The 23,571-nt window shown below is 41.4% G+C and overlaps 1 protein-coding gene across 2 annotated transcripts in view; it reads right to left on the bottom strand.

Annotated features, from left to right (window-relative positions):
- Window positions 1–18,567, bottom strand: part of MB21D2 (Mab-21 domain containing 2) — a 91,160-nt gene extending 72,593 nt beyond the window's left edge. The window contains exons 1-3 of one of the 2 annotated variants that reach the window (XM_068692021.1): window positions 18,409–18,564; window positions 18,245–18,316; window positions 17,216–17,384 (exon numbers count right to left, since the gene is read on the bottom strand). The gene's annotated coding sequence lies outside the window, so the exon portion shown is untranslated. Of the gene's footprint in view, window positions 1–17,215; window positions 17,385–18,244; window positions 18,317–18,360 lie in introns of both variants that reach the window. The other variant, XM_068692020.1, reaches the window with a different exon arrangement.
- Between the last annotated feature and the right edge of the window lie 5,004 nt (window positions 18,568–23,571).

The following is a 23,571-nucleotide window of genomic DNA, read 5'->3' on the forward strand; positions in this document are numbered from 1 at the left end:
GGCAAAATGCACATCAGCGTGTTACCTCAATTGTCTGATTTCCCTGCTGCAGAGATGAGCAAACTAGGAGTCATCAACTTCAGCTCATCACAGGAGTCAGAGCGCCTGTCCCTTTGCACTATGTGTTCTGCATGAGATGAAAGAAAAAGCAAGCAGATCAGTGCTTGTGGAGCACAGCAGCTAACTGAAACAGTCTCACAACACTCCTGGCCTGGCCTGGCCAGTCCCTGTTGGCCCAGACTGGCATCTCCATCAGTTCAGGTAATGTGCTTAAAGCACACTGCTCCTGCTCCCCCCAACCAGCTTCTTCCCCTACAGCAGAGAAGTCTGGCTCTTAATAAATGGGTAGAAAATTTTATTATTACATTGGGGTGAAAGAGAAACTGGAAGACAAGACTTCAGAGCATCACTTCCAAGCTGTGTTTCAGCACAGCAAGCATTGAGCAGCAACCTGCACTCGCCCCAGCCCTACTGATGATTCCCACTCCCTTGCTACAGTGAAGCCCTCAAGTTGTACTACAGCCTGAGAATCTGCTTTGTGGCCCAGCTATGAATATACAGCTTCACTCTTTAGCCATTTTCTTCTTCCTACAGCCAGATCAGTTCCCTGTTCTTAGCATGGGCCTCACAAACAGTTGCACTGATGCAACCAAGTGGGTAGGTGCCCTAGAGCAGGATGAGAGGTAGGCATGGCAATTTCCTAAATTGTTGCCTTTGCCACATCTTCAGGACAGAAAACCCTTACCCTTGACAAGATCTCAAAGGACTGAGTTTACCTATACACAAAAGCCTAGCACAAGGGAGATGTGCAGTTTTAAAATCCTGATCAGTCCTTAAACAGTGCTTCTTGGAAGTGTTTCATGCTTCCACACAGGAGTCAAATGCATAAATTCAAACCCCACTGTATATGATGCTGTACAAAAAATAAATAAATTAAAAAATTGAAAGGAAGATTTCTGCTTCAAAGAGCTCTCACACAAGCATAAGGCAAGAGTCCGTGAAGAAACAAAGAAATAAGGCAATATTGGCCAGCATGACAGATGGAGAGTCCTGCACCCACATTCACCCAGCACCACTTTCCCATTGGTGCTACAGGAAACGAGACTTCTAAAGAAGTGAAAATCATAAATTTATTTTATTTTTCTCCAGTAATGTGGAAGGCCTGTAGAAATCTCAGGTTTCTGTCATCTGTCACAGGCTGACTGGCAGATGAATGGTCTTAGCAGACCTTTCAACAGATCTCATTTTTTTTGTGAGACTCAGGACATAAGGTAGGCATCCTCCTGCAGTCTCACCGTCTGATCACCTTCGACCAACCTGGATGATTCCTCCTCCTCTTTTCTTAAAGCCAAGTACTGAAAGCTACAGAAACAGAGACAGGCGTTGGCAATGCTTTACTGACATGGCCAATAAAAACACAGACTTGTATAAAGAGTGACAGACCTAGGAAGTTTTCCAGAGTCTCAAAAGGCCAATATTTGCTTTGCCATATTTCTAACTGCCATGAAATGCTTCATGTTTATTGTAGAGCAGCAGTAAGTGTTGGGATTATCAGTACTAATAAGTGTATTTGTTCACAGGCCTATCACCCATAAATAAAATATAACTTTTCCTTGTACTACAGGGAACTAACTTCACAGCAAAACTCTATTGACACCTTGCTGATATGGCTGCAGAGTCATTAACACCAGCCAGATAAAGCTCTTAGAAGGCTCTGGTGCTTCAGCCAGATGCCAAAAGCAGGATTTAGAAGACTAAATTTAAGCACCTTTGGGAAGGTTTCCTGGAAGAATTAAGACACACATTATTTAGGAAGGCCCACCAGTAATTTTGGAGCTGATCTAACCATCATTGAAGACCTTGAGGAAAATCTGAGGACTTCACTCTGCTGTGGATGAGTTCCCATGAAGCAGAACCCAGGACAAAGTAAGTGTCAGCACAATGGAGAAAGTATAACAAAAGGGGATACATGAGGCTCCTGGCAAAGCACTGCAGACAGGATCTTAGTGAGACTGTTTAGAGCTGGGAGCTGAGAACTGGGCTCTAACCCATAGCCTGGAGCAACACAGCAGCCATTTCCTACAGCCTACTTAAATCACCTGAATTTCAAGAGGTGCTGCTTCCACAGACAGCCAAAGAGTAATGTATTTAAGAAGGTAAATAAACGTACACTCTTTTTGGAAGTCTTGGCTGAGCAGAAATGCCTAAACTTAGAGATAATCTATGGTGAAGTGTGGATCCAGCACACAAGCGTTGATATTTCAGTCCTCCAAGCATCAAGAAGGCTCCTGCTTCTCTTTCCAACTAACCAGGCAATGAGGTAAAATACTGGGTTTGAGGACGGCTCTTAATCACAGTTAGATCTCCTGTATCATCGAATCCAGAAGCAATGGTATTCATCTGTCAAGAGAAATGAGCTGAAGTTCAAAGATGTGTGGAAGGATGCAGCCAAGAAGCATACAGCAACAAAATCCCCAGCACAGCAACACTGGGTGCTGGCCTAAGCAGGTGGAAAATGGGGAGGTGAGAACAAGGAATGGCCTGGACAAGAGCCCCACTTTGTTCCTTGCACCAGGGCCCATACCAATCATGCTGCAGTGTTGGCTGTAGCAGCTTAATTTGGGGATTTTCTCCCAGAAGTCTGACCTAATGAGATACAGCAATGTTTGCATGCTGCTTCTGCAGCTACCTTGTCATTAGAGATGCTCATTTCCCAGGTGGGCATGTGGTTTTCTATCTCTCTGGGTTAGGAAACAATGTGATTATACAGTGAATTCAAGCCTGCTGTGTTTTAGGGAGAGGTAGTGTCTGATACGCATCATTTGTAAATGGACACCATATTGCCATTGCATAGGCAATACTATCAATTTCTCTTCTGCATGATTTTTTTCTTCAGCATTTCATAAATTCCTTCCATTTTTCTTAATACTTAAAACCCAGAGTGAATCAATACTAGTATTAACATTGCAAAAAGAAAGTATCCCCAGTAGAAACGCAGAAACAATTGGTCATTTTGCTTAGGAGCCAGACTATTTGCACCAGTGACCACAGGAACAAGGGTAATCTGTCAACAGATTTTCACTTTCATGCAGATACATATTTTTTTATTTAATTTTCATTTGCTTTTTACTTTTTTTTTTTCATTTACTCACCTTGCACTTGACTGTGACAGTGGATATCTCATATTTAAAACATAAATCTGTGAGTCTTGGATTTTACTGTAAAACCATGCAAAACTCTCTTATTTCTAAGGTTTGCCCATTAAAATTTCACAGATGGGAAATTTAAACACTAGACTTATGCAGACTTGAGCTATAAACAATCCCTCTGGATTGGAAAAGCCCTGGTTTTCAGACACTTTACTCAGAAAGGCTTTGGGCTTTAAATGCCCGTAGTTGAGAAATGGAAATTAGGTTGTTAGTTGCTGGATGGAGATATGCCAGCTATTTTCTGTTTTGCTTCCATTTTGCTGGGCTAGAGGATCATTGAACCAGGGTGGCCTTGAATTTGGATCGAGAGCTCACTTCAGCACTTGCCTGCAGAAGGCCTGCTGCTTCAGGTGAAAGGGCACCGTGCTTTGCACAGCAGTTCAAACCTCAGGCAAGGGTGAAGTATACCCCTTTTTTGGCAATCAGATCCCATTTGAGATGACAGGGTGAACTCTACAACTCACATTCCCCTCTCCAAATTCTGCTTACATCTCAGCCAACCTCCTTTCCTTCCCTGCTCCTTCATTGCTTCTACTTCCAGAAAGCAGTGTGTCCCCTCCCCTGCAGCATCCCACACTCATGCCCCACATGCATGTGCAAGGATTTTCTGAATGCCTCCTTCATTAAGACACAGTGCAGGTCTCCTCCCCATGTCCCAGGAACACCAACTCCACGCTGCCCTTACAGGCTGCCATGATATCGAGTACCAGCAGTCCTGCAGGCTCTCTGGGTGACATTTCTTTCTCTTGTTCTGCAGACATCTCCTAAGGGTTTTCCTGCTGTCCCCTCAATGTAGTATGATAACTGGACTCCTCTAGCTCTAAGTGGATCATTTCCTCTCTCATTTGTCTCATCTCACAGCAGCCTGGAGGTCTGCTCCCATTTATCGTAGTCTCTCACAAAGCTGATTTCCTTGTTTCCTTTTGATGTAACTTAATTTCCAGACAATTTATATTTTTCCTTGTTAGGGAGACCAGTTCTTGGATTAAATGAAACCAAGCTGTTATTAGTGGTGTAATCTTTTCCCCAGTCCTCACTCACTGAGACGCTTGATAGACTGCCTCCACCAGTAAACTGACGACTGGCTTCAGTCAGGGTACCCTGACCTACGTGCAGTGAGCACAACTCCCTCTGTAGCTTACAAAAGGCTTGTAGGCTCCTACAGAGCTTGAGCTAAAGGATAGATTTCAAGCATACACAAAAGCCAACAGCTCTGCTTTCAAGCAGGGAGCTGACAGGCCAAGAGATGCTTGCCCCAGCATGCAGGGAGTGCCTGGGGAGCTGCTGCAGTGGGTTCTCGGGGGACTGCAGGACAGGACTACAGCACATTGCACACAGAATACAACCGGAGGCCTCCCGAGGGGAAAAAAAAAAACTCATGGTCTCCTGCCTAATCTTGTTCTTCTGACGACCCAACATAGCAATTAGTTTAGTAAATTTCCAGACTGGCCATTAGTGGCCACAGGAGCAGAAGCGAAAAGGGTTCATCAGTTGGAGAGCTCAGCTTTCAGCCCGTTGTCCTAAAGGCCTGCCATTCCCTGCATGGCACTGGAAGCGCTCTGCTGCTGGTGGCATTTGGGAATAACAGCTGTGTACTGCTGCAAAGTGTTGGAGAAGGGCATGTGCTGGTGAAGGTGGAACTGCCTCGTGGCAGGCAATCAGCACGGCCCTGCTCCTCCTCCTCTCCCTGCTCCTTGTGCATGGGAGACACGAACGTGCTTCCAGGGCTGCTACAGAGCCACCTGAGGGTGCAGCCTCACTCCTTACTCAATTTGCACTGAAGATAATATAACTTGGACAGACACAGACATTATTCCTCCACCTCTGTAATACATCTCTAGGATCTGCAAACTGGGCTGACAAGGATGTTACAAGGCTGATTTACTGCTAGGGGGTAACATGCTTTGTTCCCATGAGGCAATGTATTGTTCATGCCCTACTGACAGAAATCCCGAGCAGAATATTACTCCCTACATCTTGCTGTAACTACAAGAGCCAGGGAGAGCTGCTCCCTCCCCCTCCTCATGCTTTAGGACAGGGATTATGGTGTCTAAGGAACCATGAAGGAGAAACTCTCTCGACAGTATTTCTAGTCTTCTCTGCAGTCTGTTCTTGCCACTGTCCTGACAAGTGTAAATCATGTTTCAGTGTAAGTCTGGACCCAGTACATCTGTCATGTCCTGGTGGCAATGTTGGCTAGGCTGTCTGTAAATCCACTGAGAATAATGTATTTGTGCTGCAGGATGACATCCCATAATGAGATTGTGATATTCCGTAGCCTATGATTTGCTATTTGTGACAAAGATAGATTTCATGAACAGCAAGGCTGCTGGGAGACCTGCTGGGCTCAGGGGACATTCAGAAACTGGGGATATTGCTCACCTATTCAGCGATAACTCAGATACACAGGAGACAGTTTCTTATTGCTTTCTAGACCAATCACTAAACACCATTAGCTACAAATCTGGCCACATATTTGCATTCAAAACACAACACAACACAAAATAACTAACTGTAGAAAAGCACAGCCAAGAACTGCACGTATTTACGTGCCGGCCTATCATATCAATCCAACTACATTTAATATAGCAAGTATAATAGTAAAAAAAAAAAAAAATCATTTCCATGTCTTGAACAACTCTATTCTCCTCAGAGATTTAGACAATTAATCCCTTTCATAATGAAATTCTGCTTCTTTCTTTGCTCCCAGTTGTAGTTTATTTATGGAAAGCTTAAAAAAAAATAAAAAATCTTCATCCTTATTTGTGGAAATACACATATGCCACGTTCTTCCCTTCTGTGCTGCGAGCAGTTGTATAAGACTGCATTTATGCATATGTACAAATCTGCACATACCTTCACACTACTCTAGCCTTCTTAGCTGACAATACAACTTAAACCTAACTTATTTTCCCTATTTCATTGGGAATTGTGATGTAAATCATACTTGAGACTAGGTGGCTAAGCAGTTTGCAACTCTAAAATTAAATAAATGGATGCACATATTAAATTCTGCAGAAGATGTGTTAGTATTAGAAAGGTTTTAGTATACATCATCAAATGTTGTGGTTTAATTGCTTTTTGGCAAAGCATGATGTAACAAAACTTGAAAATTGCTGTAGAGTAAAATACCTCCTGCTACCAGGGAATGAGCACCAAGAGAAATGACAGACGAATCCTACTTTATGGACACCAAGAAAAGATCTGCTTTATTTTCACTTGAACTGAAGTTTATCAGTGCTAGTGCTGATTGCAATTTGTGGAAGAGGAGAATTGGGCCCATGGTTTCAGAGAAGACTTTAATCAGCCCAAACTTAGTAAAGCAGATGAATGAATACATCTACCTCATTTTATAAAAGCAGACTCAGAAATGCTGTCTTGTTCAAAGCCAAACAGCTAAGAGGAAAAATGTTTAAATTCAGCCTCTCTGTGGGGTCTAGCAGAATTAGGAACTCAGCCTAAGTCTCTTGAGCCTCAGGCTTGTTTCTCTGGCACTGAGATCAGCTGTCTTGTCTTTATTTGGCAGGGGACTGGAACTAGATGATGTTTAAGGTCTCTTCCAACCCAATCCATTCTATTTAAATGCACAGTCCTTTTAAATGACTGCTTTATCCTACTTGTTCAACTTCATCTACATCAACATATGTAGAAACATGGCAAAGAGTGTCATGTAAGTCAATAAATTAAAACAGAAGACAGGGTGTAGCATAAACTCCAAATCCCCTATCCATGCACAGTCCATGGCAAGAGAAATGGATGGAGTGATGGCTATGTTACCAGCAGCTGAGCATCTTGTTGTTCTGACCTGAAAATTGAGTTAGGGTCCTTGTGAAGTTGATGCTGCGTGGTCTACCACATAGTTGTACTCAGTTTATTCCAAGTGTGCTTCTAGCCCTAATTTCCCACAATTAGATCACAGACATCCCATTTTACAGGTGGATAAAAATATGAGAAAGCAAACCGAAGCGATCTGTCTGTGGACATACAAACACATCTGTGACAACGCAGAACAGACCTCAGTGTCTCCCAAGCCTGTCCTAGCAGTCCCTGCAGATGAAGCTGCACACACTTCACCTGTTCTGGTCACTGTGCATTCACATGTACAAGTAAATGTATTTCTGTTGTTTATTTCTTCTGCTTCCTACTGTCACATATCTTGGTCTCCCAGCACAACAGCTGGGCACAGCTGCAGATGGGTATGAAATGCTAACACGTGACTCAGTACATTTTGGAAAGCTGCCACCTTCCAGTATTGTCCCACAGATGAGGGCATCCAGGGTCAAATCCTACAATTGGAGGAGTGGACAGGGCTTCCCTGACTTCAGCACTGCTGTCTCCTGAACTGCAGTGAGCACTTAGCTCATTCTCTATAGCCTCCATCAGGCAAAGGGCTTCCAAAATAGCTTAAAAGAACCATTTAACATAAAAGGTAGAATTGGACCAGTAAAGCTGACCGTTTAAATCCAGCAGGTCACTGACTCTTTTGTGTTGATCTGAACCAGCATAATCAAAACCTGGCTGGGATCCACTGGTGGTCTCTCCATCACATGTTACTTGCCATCTCAATTTCAGAGTGTTTCAGAGAACAGTCCCACCCCTTTCTGCCCTGCTCCCTGAAGAAACAGTTGGTTTGAATAATCAGATCCTTTTTTCTTTACAACATTCTCTCAGAAATCCCAAATGCCAGAGACTGCACATCAGCACGTACAACCTCAGCCATTCACTGAATGACTGAATATGACACACTGTTTACAAATGAATACCACATATATTTCTGCCCTGTAAAACCAAAACCTAAAAAAAAAACTTAGTGTAGTGACACTGTAGTGACAGCCCAATACATCTACAGAAGCTGTATCCAAGAAATACTACCTGCAAAGGGTGAGTTTGTCAGTAAAGAAGAAGCTTGTACAGTCCCTGGGCATGGTTTTAAGCCAGTGTTTGCATGAAAAGTCCACGAGATTTTGCAAAGCAGGTAACAGAAGGACCTTTTAATGTGTTTTGTGACCCGTATTTCAGGCTTGTTATTACTAAAAGACAGAAGCTCCCTGTTGCGTTACAGATCTTCAGCAAAATATAATGGCCACCACCTCTAAAAACACTAATACCTGATTTATTGCTGGAATCCGGAAAAATGTTAATTCACTGATGTCTCAGTTTTTACCATGCCTGCCCAGACCTTTGTCTGAAGCTAATTTCTGTTGCCTTTGGACAACAGAAGTAGTAGTGCTACTACTATAGTAGTACAAGTAGAAGTAGTTGTGCTACTGTATGTTCGGTGACAGAGATCCTGTTGCAAAGTTGGTTCTTTTGAACACTTGGCCCCGAAGAGTGTTTTGCAAAAAAAGAAGAAAGTGAGGGTAAAATCTTAGAAAAGAATCCTGGAAGACAGACTTCAAAACCCTCGGATACTGCTGAAGACCTCATGGAACATTTTGAGCCTCCATTTTGCAGCCAGGCCCTCTCATTTCTACATCTGATCAATGCAGCAGGCCTAAAACTTTGTTGCAGATACATTCAAAAACTGGTGTTTTCTCCTCTATTAATGGTTGCAACAAATGATGCAATGTTTGGAGCAGCCTCTATGCTACTTACAAGTTTTTTATTTTAAATCAAGTTTAAATCACTAGGCTGCCTCAGATATTCAGCTTCATGTGTTCTGATCTCCATGTTGATAGCTCAGCACGGGTATGCAGAAGCTGTCCCAAACAGAGCTGATGAGAACAGTGGGAAGGGAAGGCAATGAGTGCTGGCCAGACAGGCATAGATGGTAATTTGGGATGATGAGCTAAGTAAATTAGCTGGATGCTTCTGTAATGTGATCAGTGACAAAATGGAACTGACAAATGCACTGCTATGGTAGTAACAGTAGTAATTCACTTGTGATGACTGCATGTGGATCTCTCAAAATTAGATTTCCATGTTGTTTGCAGTCTCATGTTAAGTAGTAGTTTATCAGTGACATATTTTCTGATTATATTTCTTAATTTTTTTTCCATAGCTATAAGCACTTGTGATACTTGTTCTTAGTGATATCTCCACCTGCAGAGGATTGCTGTGTGGCAAGAAGCACTAGACTATTCACCAGGTCGTAGAGCAGTGCACTGCCACATAAACAGGCCTGTGTCTCTTAGGAGATTCCTGCCAACCTTGTGGGACCTGTGCCTGCTTGCATCAGCTCTTAATTCACCCTGAAGAAAGGCTAACGATGGGCTGGATTTGTTCTTAGTACAACTCTCTCGACTTCAGCAGAGTTTCCCTTGCAGTGAACTCGTCCTGACACACTCACATTGTGCAGCCAAGCACAGCAGCAGAGGCTCTGGCTGGCAGGTCATAATCAAATCCCATTTCAAGTAACCTGGCCAGCCTCCTGCCAGGGGGTTGGAGCAAGGAGAGATAGAATGCAGAACAGCATTCTTCCCTATTATTTAGTTATAATGATACTGACAAATGTATTTTTGAATCCTTAATTTCTGCTATTTGGGGCTACATGATCAGTGAATTGAGTGTTCTCTTCCTTTCAGAACTTCCCATGAATAAGGTTCTTCCTTTCCTCAGAAAAACTGCGGTGAGCTCTCTCCTTACCCCTAAGCAAGGGAAACTTGCCATTGCCAGAGAAGAAAATGCTGGGCTTTGCTTATGGAATTCCAATGAAGAAAAGGAGTACTTTTTTATGAGGCACAGAAAATACTTGTGGGCGTTTGGGCCTTCCCCCCACCAAGGAATAAGCCCTCCCCAGTTGTTTCTGTCTCCTCCCGCCTAATCACTACCAATGAAAAAAGGAAGCAACAAAGGGCCATGGCATTCCATAACAGCCCAGCCATTACCCAAGTCAGAGAAGAAAGACTTGGTTGAGTGAAGTTTCCATGTGATGAAAGAGATATTCCAGGTCTCTCCTGCTTCCTAACAGAGAAGGACTCACAGAATGCGTATCTCAATGATCTCCTAGTTGCTGTGGTTGCAGGACTGGGTTTTGTCATTTTTGCAGCTTCCTTTCCTGCAATCCTGTTCTCTGTTACTGAGAAATAAAGAGATTTGGGAGACAGCCCAGACTTCCTGCATTGTAGCAGTAGGTGTCTAAAACCTACTCCTGAATTCCTGACAGCATTCTACAAATACTCTGCCTTGCATGAACCACAACGACATTCAGTTTGCTCTCTCTGTCTGATCTGTATTCAGATTTTCTGTGCTCTGTTTCTCATGAATGCACCAGAGTAGTCAGTGTGAATTCCCAAGGTGGTGGACTGGCAGCTGTGTCTTGGAACTCATGATTTAGAAAATACCACTAAAATGATCAATGATCACCTTTTGATCATTGGGCTGGGATCAGATATGTTTTGCTATAATAACAGGTCCTTTTTTTCATGATTTTTCACTTTTTATCATTTAAAATTAAATTTAGCTGTGGTTTAAAAGACCGTCATTATAACTGGGAGAAATGTTACTCTCCAGTGTTGCAGGTACATAGATGAAGCTTAGTAATAACTCCTTGCTTCTAGGTAAACAGAACTCTGATTTACAAGCTTTTAAGACTTGACTGTACTCAGTCATAGGTCAAGTACTCAAGTATTAGACAGTGCTAACATTCACAGCTCACTGGGAAACATTAGAGGGAAGGGCTGGTGAAGAGGGATGAGAAACAGAAAGCCTGCTCCACTGAATCTGTTCACCTTGTCTCCAGCTGATGATCTGCTCCTGGCATTTCCAGATTAGCTCCCAAAAGATCACAAACTCCATCAAAGATAAGTTCCTTTTACAACATAAATGCTGATGTGTGGCAGGCAGTAGTAACGATAGTACTTCAGACAAAGCAGGGTGTATTTTACTACGAGACTACAGTATCAAGAACTAATTCAGACAAGTAAAATCATAAATCTGGAAATGTGTGGAGGAACTAAGAACTGATCAGACTGCTAAAACCACAAATGTGGAAATGTGTGAAACCAGAAGAAATGGTTACAGGTGGGATCTTAGCCTGCATAGAAACATGCAGCTCTCCCAGCAGAAATCAACCAGAAAGCCTGCCTATCAAATGCCGCTGCTAGACTTTCAGTAGCAACATCCAGAAACACAGCACAGGCTCGTGTCTGGAGAAAAAATATTGTTGCCCTCCGCATCCTATGGACCAGAAAGAAATGAGATACGATAAAACCCAACAGCATTGTTTGAGGTTTTGTTGCTGTTCAGGAGTGGCCTTTCAAAGTATATGAACACCAGGGCTGGCTCATGGCAGTCCCGCAGCCCCTGCTGATTGACATTCCGCTAGTGTCAGCCCAGTTTGCACTGCCACCTCACGGTGCAACCCAGCAAGAGCAGTGGTTTGGTTGCTACTGGAAGATCTGTCGGAAAAGACCTCGCCAGTCCTTCTTAAATTAAAATCCTAGATGGTAGAGGCAAACGAGTCTGCACTAGAACAGTGAAAACAGCAATGCTAAATGAGCACTGATGGAAAGAATAAATCTCGTTTTTGTCTCTAATTTATGTTCAGAAGTAGAAATGGCAAGAGACCTTTCAGAACAATGAATGTATTTTGTTGCATTCTGAGGCAAGCAGAAATGAGGGCTACATTCATCTGGTGAATGGTTTCCTACAAAAGGTTCCTGAGCATTCATGCAGGCTTGAGCTGTTGGAAAATGTGCCGGTCTGCTACAGACTGGCAACAGTTCGGACTCCTTTCTTTTGCGATTCCTTGCTGAGTTCATGAATTCCTTTCACCAATTGGTTACTATGAGACTTCACCTACTGGTGCAGAGGAGTTGGCTGGTTCAGTCCATTTTCTGCTGTGAATGAATCCCTCTGCCCTTTTACCATCGACAGTGATACAGAGGAAACTGTGCACCACCACACACCTGCACTGCAGCATCAGCAGGCCCTGCTGAGGTTGGGACAATCACATGCCATATTTAACTAGTAGCTTTCTTTTGCCATCTCATTGTTATTCAAGAGTCTGTAATTGGAAGGCTGTAGAGCGGGGGTTATTTGAGAGCTGATGCCTCCCACTAGGGAACCAAGATATAGATTTTCTGATTACCTACGTCCATCCTTTTCCAAAGGCTTATACAGCCAGCCCTTTCTTATGACTACAAGTTTCCTTGAGAGAACAATATATTCTAACAAGCAACCCTTAATCTTTCAACCACTGCTACACAGAAGTCTTAGAATAAGAGTTCCTGCAGTATAACACTTTTGAAATGTATGTGCCAGGAGTGATAAAAAAGCTTTTATATATTCGGAAAACAAATCTGTTTCAGTTGGGTGCACTCAGACATTCCTCCTGATTTGTTTAGCATACATCTTCTGTCCAGTCTGTCTGAACAGAGACCAACGTAATGAAGCCCGAAGATGTAAAGCTTTTGGATCTTCTTGTTATGTTGTGGATGAAGCAAAACTTAGGTGGGGTGGTGAGCATCAGACAAGAGAAAAAAAACATCTATGTGTGCCTTGATTTATTGCATAGCAGCCATATGGCACGATTTGTATTTCATGAATAGATAGCAGATTTTTTTTCTTTTTCAGAAGTTGTCACATGGGAAATCCATGAAGAATCCTTACAGCAAAGAGACAGGTGGCTGAGCACTACCATACCACACATGCTGCTGTCAGATGGAAATAACCCCATGAGCTGCAGCTCTCTGCTCCATAGTAGCAACCAGTTCCTGCCTGCCTCTAGCTGGTTCTTTTTCTGCTGTGCAGTCCTGCTCTCTGGTTTAGGTCACCTCCAAGGCAGACACAGGTTTGTAGGAGTTGGCAGCGCCTTCACCTTCAAGCACTAAATATTTTCCTCATGTTTTGGGGATGAGTTTTTTATCTCCTTCTTCCCTATTGTCATCATTTATTGATAGACAGTGTCAGCTTGTTTGTTGAGTTGTCTTGTGGCTTGTATACCTTCATATTTATGGAAGAAGACAAACCCATCTTATATATTAACATTTATTTGACTACAAAAATAAGTTCTTCACACTCAGTGACCTGTGTTCTTCCCCACCCCTCCAAGCAGAAGCCTCACCCAAAACATAGCTCATGTTTATTGCCCTGTCAATCTATGCAGTTTTGTTAGATTGAGGGAGGGTTTGATAGGCAAAGGCGGGCTCTCAGTAATTCTTTTGGTTCCCCAGTGTGCAGATTTAGTGGAGACGCTCTGCTTGACCACTGCTGTGGCGATACATTGGCAGGAATGGGCTTGGTAAGGAAGAATAGATCAAGTCCTGATGGTTTCCTAGGTCAAAGGCAGCGAATAAGCTGCACCACCTAGCAAACTGGAAACCAGTGCATTTTATGGGGTTATGACAGACTGCAGCAAAACCGCATTAATCAGACAAGGATTTATTGCCACCCACAGACAGTGTGACTCTGCTGAGATCAGGCTTCACATAAGACAAGGTGTAGTACAAAAGCACTTTGGCAGAAAGGCAGTACCCAAAAGACCTTGTGGTCCTAATACACAGCTGAGAGAATGAAAGGATTTGTCTCTATACTAAGGACAGATGATGGAGCAGATGTACCTCCAGACTGTACACTGCAGCTCAGGACCCCAAACCAGCTGATAACACTCAGTGTTAAAATCGCCATTTGGACAGGCAAGAACAGCACCCTACAACATTTTCTTGAGCTAGCATACCTCTCATCTTGACTTACAGATCCGTCCTACCTCAGTATGGCTAGATCTCTTTCTTTTAATTTCTTTGCATCTGAGTTAACAAGACCAAGTCAACATCTGGATGTATACTAGAACATCCACCCATCACTATGTGAGTAGGTTGCAAGAATTAGGATTTAACCCTGGGTCTTCTGTCCAGTATCTAACTGAAGGTAAACTTTCAAGTTGGGCCCAGAGAAGAGGAGTGTGTTCCATGTTTGAGGAGCTGATGGAGGAGAATACCCAGTTGCAATCATTTCACCACCAACTCGTTTTAGTCTGAAGGATGTTGAACTTTCCTGTTGGCAATAGCTGGTCTATAAAACTGTGATGCTATTTAGCAACCACTGTAGAAAAATTAGATAACATGAATACATGTTATTGCTCAGCATCATCCATCACCATGTACGTCACTCAAAGAATCTTGATAAAAAGAGACAAGGAAACAGTCTTGGGTAAAAAAGCTTATTTATCCTGGAAGTTTAAAACCCTTTCAGCAATTGGTGGAAATTTCTTAGATGATCTTTTATATGGCATGTAAAAGATAATCTTTTATAAATTACTAATCCTTTATAAATTACTGTAAAGCTTACTAAAGAATATTTTATACAATGTACTTCATCTCTATACATCTCAGATTATGTCTGTAGTATGTCTCTATATTGAGACTAGTTTTTACCCATAGGTTTCAGGAAGTGCTATTGAGCTGCAATGGTGCCATGTTAAGAACCCTACCATGACATACCAGGAAATGATGAAAAATATTTAAGCTGCCTAAGCTGCACCATCCATCACTTTCAATATTGAATGACTACACTGCCTCTGTTATACCTCTGCTCTACTTCATTAACCTGGCAACCAGGTAGCTGCTAAGTTTTCATTCTCTAACAATAAGGTTACCATTATTTTTGAGTTTTCACTTTACATTATGCTCTAAGTCATGCAACGTCAAAGGGCGGCATTTAAGATAGTCACGCTACTGTAGAAGACAGCTTTCATCTTTGTACTTTCAGCTGCAATCTGAGGCAATTGGAGAATATGACTCAGGGCATATCTATGCAATGCAGAGATTTTCAGTCTGCCATTGATTCACTGCAGACAGGAAGTTTCCTCAATGAAAAAAAAAAAAAAAAAAAAGAGAGAGAAATTAGGAACAGTTTCCAGACTGAGACCTCTGCTTCTGTAGTCTGGGTCTTGTAGTTCTTTGAAAGCATCAGAGAAAATGTTAATAAGTTACAGAGTAAAATACTGTTATACATGGACAAATATTTTAAATGGCATCCTTTTCTTATTCCTAGTCAAAGGCAGCCTAAAAGACCAACAGATACCTGGCAGAAATTGAAAACCTTTCATTTTGAAGTGCCAGGTGATCAGGACACTTCACTTTTTCTGACTAGCTAGAAATTACCTTGAAGCTACTTTTTCAGAAACCAGCAGGAGCTCAGCACCTGAACATCTTGAAAAGGAAATAGCTAGAACAACTACTTACTTTTGAGTGAAACTCTCTGCTGCTGTCTTCAATTACTAATGATATAAGCAACCTGAACAGTTTGGGCCAACATTTTCCATAGGATTTCAAGCCCCAGGTTTGGTTCTTATGGCATACTCCAGCCAAAACAATGGCTAGTTGAAAGAAACTCCCAGAAAATGAGATGGGGAGTTTGGCCTATATTTTTATAATTCTAGTGACCTTTTCCTCATTGGAGGCTAATTCTATTTTCACCTTTCTAAAAGAGGCTTATAATTTGGTTGGGAGGGATGTGTACTTATCAGAACTATGCTTTTTGACACCACATCTGTCCAATTTCACGAAGAATCAGGCTTCCAGCCAGAATATATTTTGGCCAGATCCCCGTAACTGAGTTCCCTATTTTGGCTACATTAAGTACATTCAGCAAGCACCAGCCCAACTGCATATAGGCAAAGTCTCATTTGCCCAGCACCAAAGACACTGTTAGGGAACAAACAGGTAAGTTATGAGGAATCACTGCTGGCATCCTGCCTCCTATTTACCAGGAGAAAGAGAGTGTATAGTTCAGATCTGGGCATAGAGCCACATGGAAGACGTATTGGAACAGAGACCAGTGCAGCAGCTGGAAAGAAAACGAAACTGCTAACAGCAGGAGTTGGAAATACAATTGTACAGAAATAGCGAGGGCAGAAGCATGGGGCATCCCATGGAAAAAGCATGAAAAATGTATATTGGGGTAGAAGTGGGGACAGATCTTGGAAAGCAGTCTTGGACTGGCATGAGGTAAGGACATTAAATAGCAACCTGAGGCAGGGTGAGAGGAAGGGCAGAACATGGCTCAGGCACATAGGTGAAAAAAAGGACACTGTGCTGCCCAAGGTCTGCTCCCAGCAAACATCAGCAAAAGCAATGGCAGAGTAAATAGACCAGCTCATGGGTGAGAGACTAACAAATGTCACCAGTAATGCCATAGTACATCAATGCTCACCAGTCCCACCTCACTAGTAACTTTAAGGTATCATTACAGGAAAACCTGAGGAAGTACTTCTGTTTTTAGTGTGCTCTAACAGAAGAGGAAAATATGACACACAAGTCTCAACTATATGTATAACTTTGTTAAAAAAGCAAAAACAAAAGTTCCCCAAAAGAATTAAATTCATGCTCTCATACAATTTATAGAATCCAAAAGTTTGTCCTTTGATAATGATGGAATTTAAAACTACCTTTTCTACTGTGGTTTGGCCTCATTTTCCATGCACATTGATATTTAATTGCATTATCACATATTATTTATCAAACAATATAATGTTTTCGAATACTCTAAACTTATACCTGTTGTCTTCTATCCATATTTTCAGCAGCTTTCTTTAAATTTTGGCTCCAGACTAAAATAACATACTTGAACTGAGCAAAACAGCTTAGCAGACTACTACTCCCGTGCACCTCAGCTTTCCTCCCTTCCCTTTAAACCTTCCCTTTATGGTATTGAATTCTGCTGACTGTACAGTGTGAATACCCAGTCTTTCAGAAACCTTCCTTTGCCCTATCATCATCCTGTAAGTATAGACTGTATTTTGGTAACGGAAGTATGACTGTATATTTGACTTCAGTGAATATGCACTGCAGATATTCGTGCATCATCATCCTTATCTAACATTGCCATAAATCTGTGTCACCTCAACAACTCATCAGTCTCAATTTTATTGTGTACTCCAAATCACTGCTCAGAATATTAAGGACTGTACGCCCAAGAACTAAGTCTAAACTACTTAATGGAAACACACCCACACTGTGACAATCCCTTGCTTTTAGCTACCTTCTGGGGTTGCATGGCTACTATTTGATCTAGGCATTAGTGCAGACTGGCTCTACTGGATGTCCTCCTCCCTGTGCTCTTACCTTTGTTTTAGGTGGCCTCCTCAGTGTCTGGTGGTGTCCAGAGACAGCAGAGGTGACAAAAATTAGCAGGAGTAGCATCAAACAAGTGGACTAGTGAAACCAGTGTCTTTCCTCAGCTCCTGGCTGCAGTCCTGATGACAGTGCTTGACTCCATGGATTTGGCTTCAGTCTGTTAAAGAAAATTACTTGTGAAATTCATTCTTAAATTTTGGAGAGAAAAGAGAGGACTGTGTCTAAAGATATTAATGAGGAAACAAAAATGTTTGCCAAATGTAATATAAGATTGTTCTCAGTTTCATAGCCTTCCAGGACTAGAATCAGCAAAATGCTCAAGAGACCTCAAAGCCATTTGAAGCCTTGCATAGGCTCACTCAGAACAACAGGGCTAAACACAGACTCAACAGAAAACACTCTTAAATGTCTCACTGAAGCAGGTCTGAATGGCAAACGATTGGAGACAATCTTAAACAGTATGTCCTGGAAAAGGAATCAAAAGGCAAAGGCCATAACATCTGTCTGTCTCAGTCTTTGAAAACTGCTCATGCTTTTCAGGCTTATGTGAACCAAGTTCAGACATTAAAATCTAACAGGATAACAGAAACAATAAATCTTGTTTTACTCATTTTATCTGCAGTACCAAAGCAGTCAATTGATTTGCACATATCATATGTAGTGACTTGTGATAAAGAAATCATTTACTGGGTGAGTGACACGAACCAGATGATCCTGATTGCAGCAAGCTAACCGCTGGGCCATGCTGTTCTAATGGCATGTATCACACCTCGCCACCTCAAATGCCAGGTGTGGTGACAATGGAACTTGGACTTGAGGAAGAAATTACTGCCACAGTGCTGGCTCAGAAACTGATCCTGCAACAAGCTGAACTAACACAATAGATCAAAGTCAGACCAGACACTGAAAACAAAACTACTTAGCTACTCCTGCACGAACAGAAAATTGCTATCGCATTACAGTAAGATCTACTAAACACGCAAGCCCCAGAGGGAATTATATAATAGGTAAAACAACCTCAATCCGGAAGATTTTTTGCTTCATTTAATTCATTGCCAAATAACAAACTTCTAATCACCAATTCAGGAACTGCAAAAAAGAGAACATAAATAATCAAATGCTTAAGCAGGCACCTTTCCTCTCCCTTCTGCATGCTCAGTTCACAAACATCTATCTTCTACCTCCACCATTTCAGCATCCCTGGCTCCCACTGCATGTTATGCTCTGCCTAGCCATCTCCTGCCATGAGGAAGCTGGGGTGCTGTGTGCTATAGTTTCTTTTCTCCACGCTGACGTACCGCTCTTATCTTCCCTTCCTATCCGCTTGCCTGGACTGCAGCACAGCCCACACCGAGCAACTCTTGTCAGCAAGGGCACTGCACCACCCGCTGCAGCTGGGGCCAGTCACGTTCCCACCCCTGAGCTGTTTCTAATGGGCCCATCACAGTTCCTGACACCCCCAGCTGAGCTGGGGAAACAGCAGAAACAGGGCAGGATGAGGCCCAGTGAGGGGAAGCAGGGTCAGACACAGCCATGACATGGGATGGAGTAGGATGGGGTGGCTGACAGCCCACATGGCTGGGCAGAGTAGGGATGTGATAAACCCAGAGTATGGCCACAGGCTGGGCTGGCAGGGGGCTGCGGGCAGGGGCTTTTGGGTGGGGGCCTCAGGTGAGGCTAGTCAGGGTGCGTAAGTGGTCTTGTCATCCCCAACACTGATCATCTTGTTTTATTTCAGACTTTAAGTACCAAAACCTCTCTTACCACCCACTTCTGTTATCCCCATCTCTGTGACACCTCTCAGTCCCCTGATGGGCACAGGGGAACATATCCTTAGCTAGGCTGGCTCTCCTAACGGTTTACCACCGTGAATCCCAGAAGTGATTTACCCTCACCTCAACAATTTTATGCTTAGAAAAGCCAAGCTGTCTGGTAGTGTCTCAACTACCAGCCTTCCAGAAAGAAGCCTCACCATTCTCTGCACTTTGCAGTTCTTGGAGTTTTCTTACCTAGACAGTTGGAGCAATGAAATTAGATTACCTTCAAATCTCAAACATTGCTTCTTTGCTGAGGTACCCACAGCTGGCATCACTGCTGCTGTTTCATTGTGGTGTCTTAAAACTCAGGTGAGTGCTGTGAACTAGCCTGGTAATTTCACTGACATTTTTCTTCTGTGGGCCTGCTCATCTTCTGTGAAAAATAAAATACCTTTTGGGCCAGAGAGACAGACCGACTTCTGTGGGAAACCAAGGTAGATGAGCTCACTCCACTGAGCAGATGTTTGATATGAAGACCTGGCTTCCTTTCCACTGTGACCTCTGCCAAATCCTGTAATCTCATGCTGTTCCGTCCTGGCAAATGGGAATAAATCAATAGCTCTGAAAATTGGTCTGTGCAAAGCTTTTTAAGAAATAAGGAGCAAGCCCATGTGGTGAATGTAACTAGAGTAATTTATTATGCTTGGCCTTTTAGGGTCAGCAATCTAGAAACTTCTGCTCCTTGCTGTCTTAATGCAAAGAGAGCCCAGAGGAATGTGTTAGTGCCTCTAGTTGCATAGAAGATTTTTCTAAGTATTCTTGTATTATTTTCTTCACTTTATTTCTTTTCTGTATTTACATGTTAACGCAAGGGAATAAAAAGGCTATGGGATAAAATGAAAGCTCTTTTCCATAATAAAATTGAAACTAATTAGTGTATATATATTTTTGTAAATCTTTTCTCATGCTCCTCATTCTGTGATGGATATACATTACCAACTATATATAAAACAGTTTTCAGAATGGGTATGGTCAAACACGGGAATCAGAGAGGGGCTCAGAAAGGCCCCATCGTATTTCCATCATGATTGGACAAGGCCCAGTCTCACTTGACATAATTTTGAAGTTGCCTGGTCTTTAAGCAGGGAGTAAACCTGGTGACTTTCAGAGTTCCCTTCCTTCTTAAATTATTGTATGATTCTGCAATTTCCATGCGTTGGCATGGGATAATTCAGCTGGAGAATGTTGGCTGATGTAATTCTAGCTGAATCAAAACATTGCCACATTTTTACACATACCATTACACACATGGGCATACTATCCTGAAATAAAGGTAGTATATTGTGATATTACTGATTTGCTTTGGAAACTATAGTACTATTGTTTATATTCTCTACGCACAAGAAAAGAAGGAAGAATTAAGATTGTATGTGGCAGATATATTTATTTTGCACAAGGAATAACTGCAGGGGTACAACGAAAGTATTTTCCAGCTTTGTATTTTTAACTACGCAAAGGTTGATAATTTCTACAGAAACATCTAAATTTCTGGGTTCATGCAAGTTTTTAGTATAATGGCAATATATCCTTCTGATCATGTTAATAGCCATTCATCTTGTAACTCTTATAGAGATAATACAAATCAATGATGCTCAGCAAGAACCAGATGTCTTTGTTATTTGCTTCATTCCCAGGCTGCATACTTCACTCGTAATCTGTCTTTCAACACCAAGAAGCAACATTGCCCTCTCCCCCTCCCTCTACCTGCTGAACTCTAAAGTAACATATCCAGAAACTTTCTTCTTTGGCCCCCATCCACAGCTGTCAGTACTCTTTCTCAACAGATTATATCATGTTTAAAGGTTAAAAGAACTCTCTGTTTGTCTTTCTCTCTGATCATAAAAGCAATATATATGCATATGTTCTGTTTGATAACCAACATTTACTTCATAGCAGTATGGTAATTGGTATTCTTTATCTTTCATCTGTATTTGTTTGACTTTGATTATCCAATTATTTTCAGACTCAGTGGCAAAGATGGAAGCTTGGAGGTCTGAAATATGTTGTTTAAATTTTGATCAGCAGAACCCAAACCAAATTATTTTAGCATGTTCAAAATACAATTATGTTTTCTACATTGTCACATTTTGAGCTTACTCAGTCTGATAGAAAATGCTGTCCAACTGTCTTTAGTCTCTGGAGAAGGAAATACAATGCATAAGATAAAATCATCATCATCATATGTGGTTAGCTTTACTTGCTAAACTTTTTTCACAAAACTATATGTATATATATACATATATATTGCATATATACATATGCAAACACACTTGTATGTGAGCTAAAATCTGAAATGCTTTGCTGATGAGGAACCTTGCTTACTTGCTGAGACAAGCCTTGTTTTCCTGTATAGCTCCAAACTCAAATACTCTTTTATAAGTACAGTCAACTCTAAAGCAAACAGTAGAATGCTGATCTCTCGCTCCACTCTGTTAATGACACAGGTGATCTCCTTTCAGTTTAGTTCATTTCAGATGTAGAGCTTGCAGAATTAAATACAAATAGCAGTGCATTTCACAAGCTTCATGTCTTGCTAGAGTCTTACTTTGTGATCTGGGAATGGACTGAGCAACAGGTTAACGTCCATCTCTCTCTCCACTTATAAAAGCAGTAGGAATTGCCAATCTGGGGTTTTATTTTTATTTTTTTTTTAGATCAACTCAATCACCTCTTTTTCAGTTTTCCTGTAGGGATGTGATCTAGTTAGTGGTAAGCAACAGTGGTTCCAGTAGTTGTGGGAAAAAGTTGTGGGAAAAGTAAGATTTAGATCAGCAAAGGCTGATCTAAACATAGTGACAAATTTCTTCATTTTTACATAATTTATAGCTGCATGGCTCTCTTTATTTAAATAAAAAGGAAATTGTACTTGGATTTTTTTGTGAAGCAACTGCAGTAACTAGTTTTAATAGCTTAATTGCAGGAGCCATTGGATATTCAGAGAGCTCTCATACTGTAAGAAGTGCCCATACCTTAGTACTGTACCTTCAGAAGAAGAAAAGCCCTATCCAGGAGTAACAGATGGAAGAAGTCACCTTTCTCAAACTGACTAGGAAGAGGTAAGAGGTTTGCAGGATTACTCAGGACACAAGGAAGGGGATGGAAAGCACAAAGCTGCACCAATTCCTTTTTGTGATATATATGAAAAATCAACCAAGGACAAACAGTTGCTTAAAATTGAGTTCAAGTAAGCCTTGCTAACACTGGAGTTCTGAGAATTGGAGGAACAATGCAGGCTTTGTCAGCTTCAGAGGAGTAAGTTCTGCTCACTACAGTGAGCAGAAAATTCAAACAAACTTCAGCATTCATTAAGCCAACCTGAGATTTCTGAATTTAGACACAGCTGCATCTGTAATACCAATTTCCTTATAGAAAAGGAGACAGGAGTCCCTTTAATTTACACTAGAATGAATTAGGCCCACCACCAACTTATAGTAGAAAATTGGAAGTGAAACAGTGCAAAAGCAGAATCAGACCCTTGCAGTAATCTAAACTCTTTCTCTCTGTAGGTAACTTAGTTTCACAAATGATATGATTCAAATAGAATGCACTACTCTACCTCTGAAAGAAACTACTGTTAGAGACTGGTCTTTGAACTCTCCACGTTTGTTACATATTATAGATCCAAATCAATAAATATACAATACATCAAATGATATATAGTTGTGAGGTCACTCAACTTCAGCAAGCCAGAGACAGCAGATTGGATTATCACTGAATAATAAAACATTTAAAAAAAAATCCCTACACAAAGAAGGCAGTGTTAAGAGAACAGTTTCCTTTTGCCAAAGATCTGCTCCCAAAATGTATGTTCAAAGGTATCCTTTATATCTCTTCAATATATATTAATCAACAGACTTGGGAAAACTTCTGGATTTTTATAAACTGGTTTACTAATCTCATAATTGCAAGTGTAGCACCATAAAATTAGAAATAAACTAGTTTTGCCTATGATGGTCTTTACTTTATACAAATACCCATTGGAATGCCAGCAAAAACACTGTCTCACGTTAAGAGGAAAAACGTTAAATTGTCCTCCTTGGTATGCTGGAAATTAAATACATTGTGAGTGTATTTCAATTCAAATATAAGAAAGACCTTAAAAGTTATAACTTACGTAATACATTTTCCATATGGTACACATTTGTAAGCACCTAATAAGCTCATGAATATTACCTTAAAAATGCATTTCTGTTAGGTTACAGTGTATGAGTACTGTTTGCACACAGGAGTTCTGTTCAGAGGCAATTGACAGCTGAGAATATTGACAAAAATCTGTTACCTTTTATTTCTGGTAGCTCTACACTCTTCAAAATGTAAAAAAGAGGATGAAATTTTAATTATTAAAAGTGCATCTATGCTCTAATAATGAGCATAATGATATTCAATTTCAGTATCATAGCAACTATCAGATCAAGAAGTGAGTTTAAATTTCTAAACTAAGCTTCTGACTGGAAAGCCAGCAATTAGAAAAACAACTTCATTTTCTTCTCTACAGAACAGAAGTACACTTTAGTCATCGAAGAAACA

Source organism: Anas acuta, chromosome 9 (genome assembly GCF_963932015.1).
Source record: "Anas acuta chromosome 9, bAnaAcu1.1, whole genome shotgun sequence".
NCBI classification, from domain to species: Eukaryota; Metazoa; Chordata; class Aves; order Anseriformes; family Anatidae; genus Anas; species Anas acuta.